Source organism: Martes martes, assembly GCF_963455335.1.
Source record: "Martes martes genome assembly, chromosome: 16".
NCBI classification, from domain to species: Eukaryota; Metazoa; Chordata; class Mammalia; order Carnivora; family Mustelidae; genus Martes; species Martes martes.
In genome coordinates, this window is record NC_137904.1 from 18,349,737 (window position 1) to 18,363,667 (window position 13,931).

Below are 13,931 nucleotides of genomic sequence, written 5' to 3' on the forward strand. Positions count from 1 at the left end.
CCAATAGATATTTAACCATTCCAGATAGGATATTTTATATTTACATATAATGCTATCTGGCAATGAAAAGGAGTAAACTAACTTTATATATACGAAGACACGGAGTGAGAATTTTCAGTGAAAAAGAAATGGGAAGAACTGTTTGTCCAACCTATTACCAGCGAAACAAATTTGAAAACATACTAGCCATTCACTGTCATGAATATCTGAATGTAAAAACATAAAAACATTGATTGGAGGGATACACACTAAATTCATGAGAGAAGTCAGGTTGGAGAGAGGTTTACAGAATGGAATTGAGGGTGAATACAGAAAAAACATCCACTTCATCTGTCTTATGTTAGTTCTTATATTTAAAAACTCTTAAGGATAGGAAATTGGTTCTACAGATTTTGGGTTTGTGAGTCTCCATAACCATGTGAGATAATTCGTTAGAATAAATATTACATTTGGGGCGCCTGGGTGGCTCAGTGGGTTAAAGCCTCTGCCTTCGGCTCAGGTCATGACCCCAGGGTCCTAGGATCAAGCCCCACATTGGGCTCTTTGCTCAGCGGGGAGCCTGCATCCCCCTCTCTCTCTGCCTGCCTCTCTGCCTACTTGTGATCTCTGTCAGATAAATAAATAAAATCTTTTTTAAAAAATAAATAAATATTACATTTAACACAATTATTAAATAGTAATATGTAGTATAACATGTATTTTAAAAATAAAATAAACACTCAAGGAAATATGAGGAAGTACTATTAATTATCAATTCTGGGTGATAGGTACTCAGGTTTTTAAAAAATGGTATCTAGGTATTTACCTGTATTTTTATTACTCAAATTTTAAAAACTAGATGTAAAAATGTTTTATTGCAAAAGTACAAAAATTGACTCAAAAAGAGTGCAAGTGCCTGAAGAATCTAACAATCTATAGAAGATGCCCCAAAACAGCAGAGAACCATCCACTAAAAAAAAAAAAAGCACTAAATCCATCCAATTTTATGTGTGAGTTCTACCAGATGTGCCAGAAACAATGTCCTAACTCATCCTGTAATGACAGCATAATCAAAACAGAGCTAGATTATCAGCACTCCAAATTCAGCAGGATATTAAAAGAAAAATCATCTTGCTTGAGTGAGACTTATAAAAAGTGCCTTCATGATTCAACATAAGGAAGGTAATTTTTATAATATACTACAGTAAAAAATAAAGTGAGAAAAAGTTTTAATCTCAAAGCTCAAAACTTGAAGTTCAATTGATATTTAAAAACGTAAAATATAGTGACCATATGTATTTTTTCAATTCTTTGCAAACAAGAAATAGAAGAAAACTTTTGAATATAAAGGAAAAACACTCCCCTTAGTCAAAAACAATCGAGGATGCCCTGCATCAAGGGCTAATCTATAAAATAAAATAAATTTAAATATTCTAAATAAGAAAGCAAAGGTCAGCATTTGCAGACTACAGAACCGTTTACTTAGAAATTCCAAGAACATTTACTTACAAACTGTTAGAAATAACAAGCCCGGATTCCTCTCTTCGCCTCCGGCGCCCCGGCCCTACTGCTCCGCCCCCATTGCCCCGCCCTCCACTGCCGGGCCTGCGCGCGCGGAATTTTGGCGTCCGCGGGTGGGACGGAGGGAAGAAAGATGGCAGCTCCGAGCTTCCCCACACCGCTGTCTGGGCGCGTGGGCCGCGGCGCCTTCACCAACGTGTACGAGCCCGCGGAGGATAAGTTCCTGCTGCTGGACGCGCTCCAGGCAGCAGCGGCCGAGCTGACAGGGTGCGAGGAGGACCAGGGTCCCGGCGGGAGAGAGCTCGGGCGTCCTGGAGAGGCGGCGGCGAGGGAGAGCCCGGGAAAGAGGGGATGCTGTCTGCCCCGAGAGGAGGCGGTGTCCGCAGACTTGGCGACCGTGGATACCAGAACGCCGTCACAGACGATCTTCCTTTAGATACCTGTAAGGGGCGGGCCAGGGATCTCTCTACTTTTGCCAAGGTGTTGCTTTGGTCTCGGGAGCTCCACAGCTCCTTACTACGCCAGCGTGTATCTTTTCCACAGCCCCCGAGAGCAGTGATGTGCTAACACGTTCAAAAACCAAATATTCCGAAAACGTGGCTTATTAATATAAAATATTAAAAGTTGCGTGGCATTTAATTTACTCAGTATATAAAAGCACCCTATAGTAAGGGAAGGGCACAAAAATGAAGTGAGGTTGTGAGATCATGGCGTGGATAAGTATTTTGAAACCCACTGAACAGCATATTCTGCCCTGAACAACTAGCCAGTTAGCCGCGTGTGGCTACCGAGCCCTTGAAACGTGGCTAGTGCGACTGCAGAGCGTAATTTTTCATTTAACTTAAAATTTTAAATAGCTACAGAGCTAGCAGCCTATGGAATTTTCCCTAGCACTTTGTAAGTAATAAAACTGACTTGTTGAAGTGCCCCCCCCATAAATTTTAAATGACATTAAAAGAATGAATACCTGTATTGTTATTGTTTTAATGAGAGGAATTTGAGTAATTAGATTTATTTAAAGATCAAGACTTGAAATTGGTTATCTCAAGATAAAACAGCAGTCAGGCTTCATAGATCTGTATTTCTGTATTGTGTTTCTCTCTCTTAAACCTGGTCAGATTTTTCCATATATAAAATGCCCCAACTCTTATGAAGCCAGCTTTTCATTGTAAATGATGGAACTTTGGGATTGACTGGAATGTAGAACTCTATATTTCTTTTTGTAATTTGTCTTTTAGTCTCAAGATACCCCCAGAAAGATTTACAAGCACCAATTGCATTGCAAAGTATGCTGTGAAAGGAGCTGATTTTGTTATAAAGTCAGATTATTTCTGTTCTTGGGATTCTGTTTATGAAAGCATGATAGTTATTTTCAAATAAAAGCCTCCTGGTAAGGTTCAACAGACCTTCCCACAGAATAATAAAGTTTTGTCAGATAATGTGGGTTGATTCCAAAAGTTAGAAGCTGCTAGAGTTTATTTTTGGATAGTTGTTTGAGGCTAGTAGCCAGCAAGACCTAAATCCCATTAAACCCATTTCTGTGATGGAGAAAACTGGTGCTTTTGATGCATATGTAGACTATAGGCAGGGAAGTAAATTTAATTGAAGGATAAAATAGAGTGTAATAAAGAATTTATTCAAAAGCATTTTAAAGTTATACTAATATTCTAAGATCAGATTCTGTGAGATTTTCTCAGTTCAGTGTACAGCTGTACAAATAACGAATTTCTTTTCCTGCTCTAAATCTATTAAGAGAAAGGGGGAATTTTTTTTCTCTAGGATATACTAATGGATTTGTGAATGTTATGTCCTTTTAGATGATAGAGAAAACATCATAAATAAATAGTATAATAACTAACCCTATCATTTTAGGGAAGTACTAAACTACTAAACCCTTGTGAGAAGGGGTGATGTTTTTCATATTAATATTTTCAACCTCAACCTAATTCCATAGTTTTATGTAATGTTTTATAGTAATGAATTGGAAGCTATCTATTTTATGGACTTTAATTACACACCCCAGTGTGTAATTAAACAGTATTAAATAGCACAAAGTGGTTTATAGTGTGTTTATAAATTTCTTTTGTATTTCCATGTATTTGCAGATGAGTGATGCTGGAGAAATACACATTAAAAGTAGATTGAGCGTCATTTTCTGTGATGTATATTTTTATCCTACTATACTCATTTATTTTATTTTGCTTTTTTAGAGTGGAAATATGCCTTGAAGTAGGATCAGGGTCTGGGGTGGTGTCTGCATTCCTAGCCTCTATGATGGGTCCTCAAGCTTTGTACATGTAAGTATAAGTATATCAAATTCATCCACATCTTCCACTAAGAAATTCACTAGGGGTATGACTGCCTGAATGAAATCATTTTTGTAAATGAAATGAAAGGGTCTACCTAAGTGTAGGAAGGACTCAGATTATAAATTATTCTTCCCTAAACATTTTAACTGCATCTCCAAAACCGTTCCATCATACTACATAATTATAGAAGCAACAAAATGATTTTAGGGTATTTCTAAATTTGAAATTTTTTAGGCAAATAGTCTGATTACCAGAAAAAATTGAAAATTAAATTTTTAAGAAAATTTGAGAATATGGAAAGTTTAAAGAAGAAAATAAAAATCACTTCCAATTCTACCACACATGGTCCAAGTGTGTTTCTTTCTTTTTTTCCCCACTTCCTATGTTTTTAATATTGTATCATGACTATTTTTCAAAAATTCCTTTTAAATTTCATTTTTGTGGTGGCATAGTATTCATTAGATTCATAATTTAATTCCTTCAGATGTGTATGCATGTATGTGTAGTTTCTACTCTTGCACATTATATCAATATAACAATCTTTTTCATTAATATAACATTTATTGCTTTTTCCTTCACCATTATTAAAGCATTTTCATTTTTTTCTAAATCTGCTTTGTAAAAAAGCAGTGGAACATTTAAAATTTTTTCAGTAATAGGTTGCCTCATGGTCGTAAAATACAGTTTTCTTTCTCTTCTGTTTCTAGGTGCACTGATACCAACCCTGAAGCAGCAGCTTGCACTCTGGAGACAGCACACTGTGACAAAGTCCACATTCAGCCAGTAATTACAGACTTGGTGAGCTATTCATCCTTGTCCAATAATAGTTAATTTCCTTTTCAAATAAGTTAAGGTTAAGATGATTAGGTCAAAGAAGCTTGAGTGATAAATTAATTAACTTTTAATCCACTAAATAGTATACCCCATAATTTACGAAGTAAATTCTTTTTTTTAATTTTTTTAAAGATTTTATTTATTTGACAGACAGGGATCACAAGTAGGCAGAGAGGCAGGCAGAGAGAGAGAGAAGAGGAAGCAGGCTCTCTGTGGAGCAGACAGCCCGATGTGGGGCTCGATCCCAGGACCCTGGGATCATGACCTGAGCCGAAGGCAGAGGCTTTAACCCACTGAGCCACCCAGGCGCCCCTACGAAGTAAATTCTTAACTGATGTAATTCATCTTGTCCAAAATTCAAAGGAAATTTCTACTGTCTTGGAAGGATCAGTCATCTTTTGGTCAGAAGTGACGGAGAATCCACTTTAAACTGGCTTAAGTAAAGTGTGTGGCTTCAGGCATAGCTGGCTCCAGGAACTCAAATGCTATAACAGGCATCTTTTTCTTAGCTCTGAACTTCTCTGTTGGCTCTATTTCTAGGTAGTCTTTTTCTTCTTGGTAAGAAGATACGTGCATGTCTATTTCGCACTTCTCAGCAAACATCTCCCTTATCCTTCCATGGAAAGAAACTCTTTCTATTTAGTTAGTCTTACAAGCCCCAGAATGAGTATTGCTTGGATCATCTTGGATCATATGCCATCTCAAAATCTCTCACTGTGGCCAAAGGGGTTTAGGCTTGAGTAATAGTCCCACCCAGGACAGCTGCATTGGGATAAGCCCTACCCGAGCTAAATGGATTGAAAATGAGAGGATAGAGAATTTACCCATTAGAGATCAAGGAGATGAAATCAAAAGAAAGAGGGGAATGAGACCTTGACAGGTAAAAAAAACATGTCACAATTACAGAACCATCATTTTAACTTACACATCTATTTCCCAGTCGCAGTTTTCCTTTAATATTTTAATTAGTAAGACTTGGGTAATTTTGGATATTTGTTGTTGTTTTAAGTGCTTTTTTGTAAGCAAAAAATCTTACCACCAGATAGGGATAAGAAATAAAAATGTTTTCCGTGCTTCTTGACGTGTATTCTTAGTGTTAAGAGTATTTAGCTTTTCTGCTTTTTTAAACTCAGAAGTGATTTTTCAGCTTTGAAGGAATTAAGCCAAAGATGTAAGAAATTCTTACCTATTAGGACTTGTTACTGCTATTAAAAACTAGATTATCCAGAAAGGTACTCATGTGATTTACATGGGTTCACTGTGAAGGTTTTGCCCTTTAAAATTTTAACTTATTTCTTTATTGTGTCCATGATTAGTGTTAAATATATGGTTTTGGTATAGTAATAAAACTTTAGATAAATAAGAAATTCAGAATACCTTTTTTTTTTAACAGAGGTAGAAACTGAGGTGAGGTTCATTTTTTAAAGTCATGTAGCTAATAGAGTGATAAATACAGAATTTAAGCCCAGACCATTGAGTCTAAATCTAGAAGTCTCATGGCTGTTTCAGGACATGACTCATGGTAGTCCATGCCAGTCAGCTCTTTTGGTGGTTCGAGGTGATGGTGACTTTGAATGCTGACAAAGAAAGAAGGAAGAAGGAGGCATTAGCATAGGTATTATGATCCACTTAGAAAACTCTGTGTTTGTTTAATATTCAGAACACTAGGCATAGATTATCACAGCCTTGATCAAAATCATTGTTTTAGATAACTAAGCTTACTGTTTACAAAGTAGTACTTTTATTTTGCTTCTTTTTTAGTTTTAGAAAAAAGACTTTTTTCAGATATGTCATATGACTTTCCTTACATTCCTAAAGTAAACTAATAATAATAATAATAACTTTATCTTTGATTGATTCAGGGTCATTAAAATGAGCATTAGTTACTATTCTGTGCTAGCTGTGATGAGGATTACTCAGGGCTTTCTGCCTTATACTGAGTAGCTAGAGCCTGCAGTGATTTTGAGTTTTCATTTCCTCTCCTCTCTGTCTCTTTTCTCTTGCTTTACGTTGTCTTATTTTACTGTTACCTGTTAGTGGCATTTCCACTCTCTCTTTCCATGTGCTGTTTGCTAGAATACCAAACAAGTGATTTAGTTAAACTTGTATTTAAGCTAAGAGTTCAGGGGTTCTAAATAAGAGCCTCTCGTATAAATAAAGTACATTTTGCTATTTGAATTTAAAACTTCTTGTCAGAGGCCTTTTTTGCTTACTTCCCCATTTTTAGATCTGTTCTAATGTTCTGAGACCACCCAAAAGCTGAATGTGGATGGGTGAGGGGTGTGTGTGATTAGACCTTATATCCAGTCTACAGTGACTTTCTCATTTAAATCCATTTCCTTTTTAAACTACATAATTTTCTGTATTTTAAGATCAATTTTTCCTTTATTTAAAACCCATACTGAAATGATTATTAATATATAGTAACTCAGAACCATTTTTTAAAAGATTTTATTTATTTATTTGACAGAGAGATAGAGAGCACAAGTAGGCAGAGCAGCAGGCAGAGGGAGAAGGAGAAGCAGGCTCTCTGCTGAGCAGGGAGCCCGACATGGGGCTCATTCCCAGGACCCTGGGATCATGACCTGAGTCCAAGGCAGCTGCATAATGACTGAGCCACCCAGGCACCCCCACCTCAGAGCCATTATAAACAATTACAAAGCAAATTCTTTTTTAGTTTCCCTTCTCAACATTTCTGGAAAATTACCTTCTGGACTTTTTTTTTTTTAAACAATGTGAGAAACTTAATTTCTTTATGTAATTGAAAATTGGTTATTTCAAATGTATTTCCTCATACTGCAGTATCACTACCGAAAGGAACAGCAGATAACTAGTCATCTTCCTACTTGCAGACAAAGGTATTCCTGAATCACTTCCCTCAAAAATGTTACTTTTCACTTTTTAAATGAGTAGAGAAAGAAGAGGTACGTCTGTAACACCTCCTCAAAGATACTATTCATGTGTTCTCTTTGAACTTTATAGTTAACAGGCCTATTTTTTTTAAAGATTTTATTTATTTATTTGACAGACAGAGATCACAAGTAGGCAGAGAGGCAGGCAGAGAGAGAGGGGCTCGATCCCAGGACCCTGGGATCATGACCTGAGCTGAAGGCAGAGGCTTTAACCCACTGAGCCCCCCAGGCACCCCAGTTAACAGGCCTATTAAGACGACCAACAGAAATGCTTTTAGAAACCGGGATAAAATGGAAGTTGTAAGGCAGTGTTTCACACTGTGTATAAATAGCCCAGTGATGTGCCCAGTATTGAGATGGTATGACTGAGTGTTAAATAACTTTGAATCACATGATGTAAAAGCTCTTTCCTCTCTAAACCTCCTTCAGCCATTTTGATTACATCTGGGAGGGAGTAGGTTGGCTCTAGGGAGGGAAAGAGGAGATGGCATCAGGGAGAAGTACAAAAGAGGAAGATTTTATTTCTTTAAAAATCCGAAGCAGAGCACCTGGGTGGCTCAGTCAATAGAGCATCCAACTCTTGATCTTAAAAATCCAAAGCAAATATGGCAAAATAATTTGTGAGGAGTACAAGGGCATTTATATTATTGTTATTATTACTCTGTATATTTGAAATATTTTATAATTAAATAGAATCTTAATGGGCACATATGGTATAACAATCAAATAATAACAATCATCCACACCACAAAAACTTATCAAATAATAACATTATTTAAGCCACAGAAACTTATGGACATACATTAGAACATGTGATAAATAAGAGTTAAAAATAAATTCTAAACTTTGCAATTTACATTAGGATTTTAAGTTAATAATTTTGCTAATGGGCTTTGAATCTCATGCAATTTTTAATGTCCTTATGCTAAAATTGTAAGGGATGCTCTGCAGTTGTTAAAGCTATATAAATAAAACTTTAATCAATGATATGAATTTCAGTCTTATTCTGGAAAGTTTTTTCTTAAGCATATAAACAGTAACAAACTTTACACTTATATTTACAAGTCTCAAAGAAATGTGTTAAGAGTCCTAAGTATGAAGAGTAAGTATTCGACTGAATTATAGTGTTTCACCAAGAACCTGATGCCCTAGATGCTAACATGGAAAAACAATGCTCCATTATTCCCTTTTCTGTTCTACTTGAGGTTTGGGTCAGAAGCCAAGAAGTACCACTATTGGAAAAGATATAAACAAGGTCTTATTTTAAAACCATTTTTAAAGGAAAAGTGTGCAACTTTCACAGAGGAGTAACACAATCTTTGGGATTACTATGTCAGAGAGAGACACAGAGAATATTTTAAGAAAGGGGTTAAGAAGAGGTAGTAGAATTTTGCTATCTGTTCTCACTGACTCCTTGAGTCTCAAGGCTATAAGATAATAAATATTAGGGAGAAAAATCCAAGAGACAGACAAAACTGGGTAGGACACTGCATCTACATATTCAACTCAAGAGATCTATAATTCACATATAATACTTCACTCTCGACTATGACACTCGGACCACATTCATCCTATTTCAGTAATAACCATTTTACCCAGGTGATGGTAAGCAGTGATTTTTATTTAATATGACTTCTTTTTGCCAATTAAACGTTTGCAACAGAGATGATCAGCTGATCTTTCAAGTAAACTTGCTATCAGATATGCTAATATTTCCCATGTAGTGGAAGACTGCAATAAAATTATTGCAAGTTCCAAACTTCCATACTTTTCTAACTTGGGTACAGTTTTTTAAAGGTAACAGTGCTATGGCCAACAGAACGTATTCACCTATTCCACTTCAGCCCATTATACTGAATTTTACTTAGTACTAAAATTATTAACTTATACTTCTAAAGGCTGGAAAATATAAGCTCCCCCAAATCTCTAATTTAGTGTAACTTTGGCCAGGAAGAATAGCAAAATTTGCTTACAAAGTTGAAAGCCTCCTACAACATTTTAAAATTTTTATTTTTTCCACCAGTCTTAAGTTTCAGAAATACTTATTTCTTCCCTCTCAATAGAGGGATAACTACCACTCTGCTTCATGCACGAGATAAACTAATTCTGTTTCTCTCAACTTCATACCCTCTAGAGACTCACTCAAATGGAGTAATAAGCTCACTGACAAGACTGCAATTCAAATTTCACTAACAAACGGAAATTCTTCCACAGCAAAAGGTCAGTGCCATGAATTTAATTTTCTGAATTTCATAACCCTTGATTAATGGAGACACCTTAAATTTCAGTTTACACTCTTTTACATAGGATTTCAGAGCATGCTTCAAATAGCTTATGATAAGCTATATTAATAGCTTAGCCTCATTTTTACCATTAAAATAACCTACAAATATCAGAATACTAATTAATTTTGTTGTAATAACTAATAAATAAATCTTAAAATATCTGTAGATATAAATCAACCCTCTCAATTCATTTGCCTCACTTGGACTCTTCTAGAACATAGGTCAACAAACCTAATGGGCTTTTTAGTATAACATAGTTGTACAGTGCTTTCACAAATTCCAATTCTGTAATTTAGGGTATTTCCATATTTATTTTTAAAAATATACAAAAAGATTAAACTATTAATATAAATATTTTCTCTCAAATATGTAATATCCTTATGTAAAAGAAAAGGTTTCCAAACATTTACAAAGCAATCTAAAGATAAGTAAACCTGATTTTAGGATCATTACATTAACCAAAATAATTTTCCAGAGAAGGTCCTATTTAAAAGTAATGCTCACTGGCCTCCTCCCATCAACACTTTAAGATGGCTCCAGATCCACAGTCCTTGTTTGATTTTCTTCAGGGATCACTTCCAATGGAAGGAAAATTTTTCAGAAAAAGTCTTATGACAGAGTGGACAAGTGGATTTGTTGCTAGACGTAAACCATTTGTACTGGGGAAAAAAATGCTTTTTTAAATGTTAAAAGAACCTTTTAAAGCTGTCAGTTTAAATATACATCCAAGGTAAGCTTAACAATGATTAAGTGGAAAAGGGAGAATACCAAAATTTTAGCTTCCCCCATTCATCTCCAAAATCAACACAACTCAGTATTACTTCCAAAGGCTACAGTACTACTCTTTCTCCCTAGGCTCCCACACCACCCAACCACTAAGACATGTCAGGAAGACCTCCTTATGAAGCGACTGTATACTGGGCAGCTTTCTTTTTACTATGATATTTAAAACGAGTAAAGAGCTCTAAGGCCAGATGGCCCCTAGTTTTTTTAGTCTCCTTTATGGTCTAGATCTTACAGGAACATCTACTGTTTGAGAGAGCTATAATAAAACACCCACTTATTAAAGTGCTTTGATGCTACCAGTCTCCGTAAATTAATAATTATTTTTTACAGATTTTGAAAAAATCATTTTAATATGCCTTTTATTAACTACAATTATGAGTTTAACATCATTTTGTTTTCTAGATATCATACATATAAATATACATAAAATATAAATAAGTTAATTTCTCTTTGGGCTTACCAAGCAGGCTGAATGGAACTTTTTCTTGCATGTTCTACAGGCTTTTTTGGGAAGAGAAACCACAAATGACTGGGAAACATATCATGCAATCTTCAACACCCTCAAAACGTTTGCCTACATTATTTTTCCATAAAGCTAGGTCTTCCATAATACTTCCATTCTGTTAACAAAAAGGAAAAAAATAGAGTAAATATACTCTGAAGACGAAAGTTATTTTTATTCAATTTCATAAATGCTAAAGTTGAATTTTAATTAACTAATTAATTTTAAAAAAGATTTTATTTATTTATTTGACACAGAGAGAAGGAGAGTGAGCACAAGAGAGAGAGTGAGTCCGATGACGTGGGGCTTGATCCCAGGATCCTGAGATCATGACTTGAGCTGAAGGCAGACGCTTAACCAACTGAGCCACACAGGTGCCCCTAAATTTTAATTTAGAAAGAGAGAATCTGCCTGGCTATATTCACATCTCCTAAGTTTTCTGAATGTTGGTTTTTAAAATGACCTGCTAAGTTTTAGAAACCAGATACAATTTTTCTCCACTAAAGAAAGACCTGAAAGAAAGGTTTTGCACCAATACATCAAGTTTTATAGTTTCAATGTGAAAACAACTACAGTATGTTTAAAAGTCAAAGAACTTTGAGAGTACTGGGATTTCTCTAATCACAAAAGGAGAGTTGAAATGTTAGACTAAAAGTAGCTCCAAAGATATTCATCGATCCAGTATCTTACAAAAAGATTCCCTCTCAAACAATTTCTTTAGCACCATGTATAGTTCTGTGTCATCCACAATGTCAGTGGAGTAAAGTCAACTCCTCTCAAACACCAAAAAAAAAAAAAAAAAAAGAAAGAAAGAAAGACAGAAATACAGAACTTTAAAAAGGAAAACGGCTCAGTAAGTAGGTTCAGGTCATTCAGGCATACATCTGTGTTGACCCAAGGAAATACAGTAACTCAACCTCAATCAGAAGTGATATATTTTAAGTCTTACTGCCCTTTCAAAGAGGAGGTTGGTAGGGCTATCTGGAAAGCCGAATGTACACACAGAAACTTACCTAATGGGTGAGGTAAGTGCTTAACTGGACATCCAGTTCCGCCACTGCTGAACAGCCACACCTACTCTCTTCCCACTCTCCACGGTTATTGAACCCAAGGGGTAATTGGAAGGCAGCTGTATTATAAGTTCAATAACTATGTCCTCAATAGTGTAACTAACCATCACTTCTCTAGTAGTAGCTCGAGCTTTAACCTGCAACACAGGAAAGGTAATACTTTTTGCAAATTTCTTTCCTTTCATTCAAAACACATCTTGATAAGTTGACTATTTATAGTCAGTCTTCACTCAAAGATAGAGGTAAACATGTTGGTTTACTGGACAAGAGCTATTTAATACACAGGATTATATACCTGACATTTTATGGTGATTCTTATGGAATTCAAAGTTAGTTTCAAAAGAAATCCTGCCCATAAAAGAGTATATTTTATGATATTAGGCTTGTCGCATAAGTTTTAAACAGACCAGGACAGAATGAGTTCTTAATTACTGCTTTTCTTCCATACCCAGGGTATCAAATATCATTTATATCTGGAAGTCCCCTATGTCTTTCTCTGCCACAGAATTCCCTTGAGCTCTAAAATCAACCATCAACTGTTAGATTTATAGTTTTCATACTAGCATTGCAAACAACATAAAACACAAATTATCATGCTGGACCCATGCACTCTTCTGACTGTCCTATTTCCAAGCTAAAAACCATAGCATCATCTTAAATTCTTCCTTCTACCTCCTCCCAGATATTAACTAGCTACAAGTTTGGATAAATCATCACAAAATTTTTAACATACTGATACTGCCTCACTCAGGCCCACCTTGTTATTCACAATGTCTACACTAGTGTGTCTCCCCTGCGTATTTGAACCCAAGCTTCATGCCAACAGCCTATACTATATATTGCAGTCAGAGCAATTTTACCGATTGTAACACTGAGGGGGTCACTTGCCTCAAAGGAAAATTACCAGTGGCCAAATAGGACCAAATATTTTAGATAATCATTTGAGGCCTTTGCCAACATGGCCCTAATTCATCATGGAAGCAAATGATTCTCTATTTACCTTCAGGAATCCTGCTCTATATGAATGCTGGCTTATTCATCATTTCTTAGGGCAATCACAGAAATTAAACTTTCATCTCCAAGCTTTTTGCTTTTGCCATACTGTTTTCTCTATATTCAACACCTTTCTCCTCGCTGCCCCTAAAACACAACCCTGCCCACTTCAAAGTAATCATCCTCCATAAAGGTGCATCTAACCCCCTCAGTCAGATGAATCTTTCCCACGCTGATTGCAGAGCACTCTTCCTCTTAATGAGCCACTTTCCAGTTTCCAATGCAAAAAACATATCGGTATCACTCTTTCCCCTTTATTAGATTGTATATTTATTACACAGTAGGAATTTGACCCCTAAACTGTTCATTTCCCAAGTGACTGACACACAGTGTCTGAGGTTTGCTTGATTGATCATGATATATCCACTCCAGCTTTATTATTATTTAGTCTGTCTGTGTCTTTACATTTAATGTAGGTTTATTATGGATAAGCCACAATAAATAAATATTCTTATTTATAATTAATCTATTTTGACTTTCAAGTTCAATGTCCTTTTGACACAGTTTTATTTAACTCTATATCATCTCATTATTTGTTTTCTATTTCCTAACCTGTCCTTTCCCCCCATAATTTTACTTTTTATTGGTTTATTTTATTTTTTAATTCCATTTTATCTTCTCTTTTGGCTTATTAGATATATTGTTATTTATTGGTTGCTACAAATATTACAATCTTAATT

At 35.6% G+C, this 13,931-nt stretch overlaps 1 long non-coding RNA gene across 2 annotated transcripts; it reads left to right on the plus strand.

Annotated features, from left to right (window-relative positions):
• The first annotated feature begins 1,602 nt into the window (after window positions 1-1,602).
• On the plus strand, window positions 1,603-11,914 carry LOC308356831. 2 transcript variants are annotated; one of them, XR_013968130.1, is made up of 5 exons: window positions 1,603-1,942; window positions 3,711-3,797; window positions 4,517-4,607; window positions 9,690-9,775; window positions 11,386-11,914. It is a non-coding gene; the product is annotated as an uncharacterized lncRNA (long non-coding RNA). The 2 variants fall into 2 exon arrangements; XR_013968131.1 differs by having other exon boundaries at window positions 1,610-1,942; window positions 11,127-11,913.
• The last annotated feature ends 2,017 nt before the right edge of the window (window positions 11,915-13,931 follow it).